Genomic DNA, 6,976 nt, shown 5'->3' with positions numbered 1-6,976 from the left:
TTATTGTACGTTGTTCTTTCATGAAGGTGAGATACTACTACCATTATTATTATTAAGGTGGCAAGCTGGCAGAATCGTTAGCATGCTGGGTAAAATGCTTAGTTGAATTTTGCCCATCGCTACATTCAGAGTTCAAATTCTGCTGAGGTTAACTCTGCCTTTCATCCTTTCAGGGTCAATAAATTAAGTACCAGTGAAACACTGGGGTTGATGTAATCAACTGGCTCTCCTGCCCCAAAATTTCAGGTCTTGTGCCTATAGTAAAAAGGATTATTATTATTATTTAAGGCAGCGAGCTGGCAGAATTTTTAGCACTCCAGGCAAAATGCTTAGCAGCATTTCATCCATCCTTATGTTCTGAGTTCAACTTTGCTATTTCAACCTTTCAGGGTCAATCTAATCAACTATCCCCCTCCTGCAAATTTGAGGCCTTGTGCTTGTAGTAGAAAAGGATTATTATTATTTAAGACAGCAAACTGGCAGAATTTTTAGTACAATGAGTGCTATGCAGCTTTTCAACCCAAGTTCAAATCCTGCCGAGATCAATAAATTGAGTACCACTTGAACACTGGGGTCAATGTAATTGACTCATGCCCTCCCCACAAAAAACTGCTGTCCTTGTGGCAAAATTTGAAACCATTATTATAATTATTATTTAACAAGCAAAATTGTTAGCCTGAGACAAAGGGCTTAGTGTTACTGTTTCTGGCACTTTACATCCAGAGTTCAAATCCTGCCATGCTCGTCTTTGCCTTTCAGCCTTCCACAGTCAATAAATTCAAGTAACTGGGTTCTCGACCTATCTTCTCCCCTCCACAATCCTCAGCACATTGGACAAAATGCTTAATGGTATTTCTTCTAAGTTCAAGGGCGGTGAGCTGGCAGAAACATTAGCACGCTGGATTTCGTCTGCCGTTACATTCTGAGTTCAAATTCCGCCAAGGTCGACTTTGCCTTTCATCCTTTTGGGGTCGATAAATTAAGTACCAGTTACGCACTGGGGTTGATGTAATTGACTTAATCCGTTTGTTCTCTTTGTGTTTAGCCCCTTGTGGGTAGTAAAGAAATATGTTCAAACTCTGCCTTTCAGGAGTCACTAAAATAAATACCAGTGAAGTACACTGGCTGATGCCCTCAATCTCCTCCTCCTAATGTCAGGCTTTGTGCCAATAATAGAAAGAATTATTAGTTTTGTTTATATTAAATCTTTCCTTTTTGTTTTCTATTTATTCTTGTTAGTTCTTAAATGTTATTTTTGAAACCATCCAACAATGGGAGCAAACCAGCTGCTGACTCAAGAATTTTGGACTGTTCCACTGTTACAGAAAGGGGTGAACTGGTGTCTCTAGTTAAGCTAATAGCTTAGCAGATCAAGCAACCACATGGACACAGTTGTTGTTAGCCAGATGTGAGGTTAACGCATTACTAATCTGCAGGCTATAACATGGTTGTGGGTTCAAATTATACTTCAAGCACCATCGTTGTGATTTAATCTTGCTGTGAAATAATATGAGGGTCATAACCTCCAAATAGGATTATCATCCCTTTGCTAAACATTTCTTTTTTAAAAAATAATCAAAACTGTTTTCACCCGTTATTTAGATCCAATTTTAATTCTGGCCGTGTTCGTGGTACACCATTCCATATTGCTGATTGGGTCACCTTGGCAAATGAAGCTATTTACTACTACTGTATAGGTCCCTCAGCCTTGCAAGGGGTTTATTGATATCCTGAGGGCTCTCTACTTCTGTATACCCACCACAGGCAAAATCTCCAGTCACCATCAGCCCACCCTTGATTGTTAAACTTCTTCTGAAACCACAGATCACATCATCATCGTTTAACGTCGTCCATTTTCCATGTTGGCACGGGTTGGACAGTTTGACCAGGCTGACGTGGCAGCATTTCTACAGCTGCCCTTCCTAACGCCAACCACTCCAAGAGTGTAGGGGGTGCTTTTTACATGCCACCAGCATAGGAGCTGGCAACGACCACGATTGCTTGGTGCTTTTTATGTGCCACCAGTACAGGGAGTACTAAGTGAAATTTCTACTAAAATCCTTTTTTGTATATTGAGTAGAGTTTTTTTCCTTGGTGCTGTTAGTCTTGTCTTAGCTGTAAAAACCATACCATTCTAGAGAATGAAGTATAATGCAGTCTTTGACCACAACCATCTTAGGCTTTCAGAAGTTTACTTTGAGGTCTCTTGATTCTAAATTTGATTTCCATGTCTGGAATTTCTCTGAATTTCCCACACACTTCACCATAAGAACTCTGTGAACTTACAGGAACTCCCATAAGTAACAGATATTAAGTACCATTGTTTTCATGAGGAGGACTATAATAAATAGGAGTGGGACTAACAACTGAGCCCTGATGGACCCCTACTTGCATGCCCAATTCTTCACTGAACTCATTTCCAACTCTTCACCTTGCTAACTGCCTCTGTAGAGAGCTTAATTCTTGAAGTTGTCTCACTATGAAGAGAACAGGTGAGATGGGGTTCCACTAATAACCCCTAAAAAAAGAAATGACTCAGGGCTGTGATAGACCTTGTTAAAGCCACCATGCCAGAATGGAGATGAAGGAGTAATGAGGAAGAATTCTATCTCTACTGGTAAAAGAAAAAAAAATCTAAAAACAAAACACTTCTCCCCTACCAAAAAAAAAAGAAAAGAACCAACACCAACAACAACAAATGGAAGACCAGAGTTTTTTTTTTTCTTTTTTTTTTGTTTTCACTTTAAACACATTACTTTAATAACAAACGTCCAGGTGATTAGCTGAAGCCAAAAATTTTGAGGCAAAAAATTCAGTAAATAAAAAAAAAAGTATCCAACAATATTTCAGACGTTTTCAAGAATTTTGAGGGGAAAATCGATTTTTTTTGGTAGAGATTTTGTCTTCATTTTTATTTTTTGTAAGAGGGGAGGAATAAATTTTTGTGGGAAAACGCTTTGATTTAAATATCTCTTGTGTTGTTATTATTATTATTACGTGTGTATGTGTAAGCACAAGATAAGCTTTAAAAAAAAAGAGAGAAGAGATATAGGTAGAAGAAGAAAAGATTTTTTAATCTTTTTTGTTTGTTTTTAATTTTTTTTATTAACAGATTTTTAAGGTTTTTGGACGATAAATATCTGAACTATGTAGCTTTCTTGTTGAATAAATTGCAAACATTGTATTTTATTAAAAAGTTTAGTTAGGGGCTGGGGGCTGGGTCTATTTTTTTATTCCGTAAATCACCCACATATATATTATACATGTCTATATATATATATGCACACATGTATATACCTATATATTTATGTATGTATATATATATATATACACACATGTGCAGGCTTGTGTGTGAGTGTGTATACATATATATATACACACACATATACATATACACACGCACATATATATATATATATACACACACAAACAAATATAAATGGAGAAATTCGTTGTTCTCAGGGATTTATATTCTCCAAACAAGAAATTTTTTTTTCCAATAATTTAGACGTTGTCTGCAGTTTTGTAATGAAAGAAAATTAAAAAAAAAGTTTTTTCATCAAAGTAATAAAAAATTTTTGTTTTTATTTGTCCTATTTTTAATTTTTAATTTTTATTTTTGCAGAACAAAAAAAAGAGAAAGTGAGAGAGAGAAAAAAATGGTTAAATTGAATTCGGACGGATATGTTGTTTTTTTTTTAAATATCTTTGTTCATTATGGTTTATTATATATTCTTTCAACAAATTTAGTGTTTTATTAGTTGTCTTTATACTGCTTTTTGTATATTTTCCTTTTCTTTCTTTCTGTGTGTGTGTGTGTGTTTTTGAGTGTATGTGTGGGTGGGTGAGTGTGTGTGTTCGATTGATTTATACAAAAATTTACAACAAATTACATGAAAAATGATGGAAAAAAAATTTGAAGGAAGCGAGATGAAAACTGTGGGAAAGTGAGAAGAGGAGTAAAAAGGGAGAAAAAAGAGAAAATAAATAAATTTTAGTATAAAAAAGTGAAAAGGAATAAAAATAAAAATGATGATAAATTAATCACCATTATTATAAGTAAAACAATTTTTTTTTTTGCCCCTCTCTTTCAGGTTTTTTTTTTTTTTATCATCTTTGAGACAATGAAAACGTCGGTAAGTGACCCAGTCACTTGAAAATAACCACAGATCCAGTCCCAATAGTCTTGCAGGGTTTCGTTCAGAAATTTATTTTTCATTGAAATTTTAAAAATGAAATATAAAAGGAAAAAAACAATTCGTTTTGCCTACTCAAGGGCTATAAAAGTCTTTTTTTTTTAAATAATTTTCTTACAAACAATTTCACAAAATTTACGAAAAGACAAAAAATCAATGCATTAGAAGTAACACACATTTATGTATATAATATATAAATATATATACATACACACACGTATATATACACATTTACTTATATATACATATATGTGTATTACATATAAATGTACATATGCATATGTATACATACACACACACATATATGTAAACATGAGAGTCATGAAATTTGTAAATGTAAAAAGAAAAAAATGGTGTGAGCATACCAGTTGTCAAAATTCTTTGAGGCAGAACAAAACATGCAAAAAATGTTTTAGCAGCATAAATTAACAGGCTCCTACTGACGAGTCTTTTAGAGACCTTGTGCCCATTATAGCTGGAATCACTAGCCAGTCCTCAACTCATTATCTTAGCAAACGACCAGCAGACTTCATTGAACACAATGTGACCTTCATCACACACACACACACACATGCTTGTTTATATATTGATACAAGCACTTACAAATCATTTTGTGGTTATTTTGGAAGATATTTCTTCAACTGCAACATGGAATTGTTCCAAAAAGAGATTTTTTAAAATATGCAAAAATGAAAGGAAGAACAAAGAATGAATACAAATTCCTAAAATGAAATAGAAAATTCCAAAAGTTTCTGCAAGTGAGACATTTTGGTTTATTAGAAATGGAGAGAAAAACATAATTCTGTTTTCGATGGATTAAAAATATTGCAATAAAAAAAAAATAATTAAAAAATACAGGAACCTAATCCCATTTTGGCATTTAAAGAGGTCTTGGAACAGATGCAAAGAAATCTGTGAAGAGAGCCCTCCACCAATTAAGGCACAATGCATCATGGTAAATTAGCTTTATAGAAATACCATTTTTTTATCTCCCAAAATTCCAAAAGTGCAACAATAATAGACAATTTCTACAAACAAAGCACAGAAATATAGAAAGTCGGTCACACGTCTTCATAGATCCAGGTTTTATTAGCATTTAGCAGAGGAGAGACAAGGGTCTGCCTCTGGCTGGCTAAGACAACAACAGTCTCTCTCATTCAGCGTCTACCCTCTGGCATCATAAGAAATCTCTAATGCTCAGCTGGACAAAGTGAGGCACATAGATTTTAAGTATCCTGCCCAACGACACAAAATGAAATGCCAACAGTTGTAAGTGGGAAATGAACCCACAAACAAGCAGTTGCAAGTTCAACATCTCACCTACTTGGCCACTTCATTTACTAAGAATAATTAATAATAATAATTAATAACAATGTTGCTAACATGGAGACAAGGCTTGAAATTTGAAGGGAAGGGTGCAGGCGATTAAATCAACTCCAGTACTTGACTGGAAATTTATAGAACCTGGCGGGATGGAAGGCAAAGTTAACCATAGCAGAATTTGAACTCAAAATGTAAAGAGCCGGAGCAAAATACTGCAAGGCATTTGGTCCAAAGCTCTAAGGATTTTCTGCCATTCCACCAAGCTAAATAATAATATAATAATAATAATAATAAAAAAAAAATGTAACAAGAATTGAAAAAGTGGGACTGGTTTCACAAAATCTTGTCAGTGAGTCTTTTGTTAATTAACATGCTGGATCATTATGAAATTAATTAATAATAATAATAGTTTGGCAGACTGGCACAAGGCCATAAGTTTGTTACAGTTGATTGAATTGAGCTTTAGCACATGTTCGGTGTTTATATTTTTGTATCGTGTGTGTGTATTTGTACTTATATACATGTATACATTTATATATACACACATATATATATATATATATTCACCCCTATATACATATAAAGAGGAAGCCACCTCATATCATCCCAAAAGAGAAGTAAAGTTGGCAGGGAGAGGAATTAAACTGAAACGTGTCAAGAACGGTCAGTAAAGGTTATGGCATCATTGATGAAGATGGTGGAAAAGGGAAGAGAGACAATTGAATGATGACATTGTTCGGGCCAAAGATGTCCAATTCTTGTTTATTTATTTATTCATTCGAGAATAAGCACTCCTTTAGCAAGATAATCATTTATAATTAAATTTCAGCTAAATTAACTCCCCCACTTTCCTACAGCTAACTGGCCACCCCACCACCCTCCCTGCCTTACAGCTAAGATGAAAAGCACCAGCCAAAATATTAAAATGATGTAGAAAATCTAAAAGAGCAACACAAAAATCATTACATCCCACCACCAGCACACTAATAATAATCCTCTCCCCTATAGGCACAAGGCCTGAAATCTTGGTGGGGAGCAGAGCTAGTCAATTACATTGACCCCAGTACATAACTGGTACTTATCTTATCAACCCCGAAAGGATGAAACACAAAGTTGACTTATCTTTTTGGAATAAAACAATAATAATAACAATTGCAGCGTGTAAAGTGTTTATAAGCCATTTAAGAAACACACAAAAACCGTTAGATTCACTTCAACATTTAAATTTAATTTGTCAAAATATTTTTGTCGCTTTGAGACCGCGACCTCTTCACTGACAAAACTTCTTGCTGCATCACAGCAATAATAATAATTATAATTATTATAATAACAACAATCCTTTCTACAATAAGCACAAGGCCTGAAATTTTGGGGGAGGGGACCAGTCGATTTCATTGACTCCAGTGCATAACTGGTACTTATTTTATCGACCCCAAAAGGATGAAAGGCAAAGTCGA

The sequence above is a fragment of the Octopus sinensis genome, linkage group LG16, assembly GCF_006345805.1.
Source record: "Octopus sinensis linkage group LG16, ASM634580v1, whole genome shotgun sequence".
In the NCBI taxonomy this organism is placed as follows: Eukaryota; Metazoa; Mollusca; class Cephalopoda; order Octopoda; family Octopodidae; genus Octopus; species Octopus sinensis.
Note: the sequence above shows the minus strand (reverse complement) of the source record.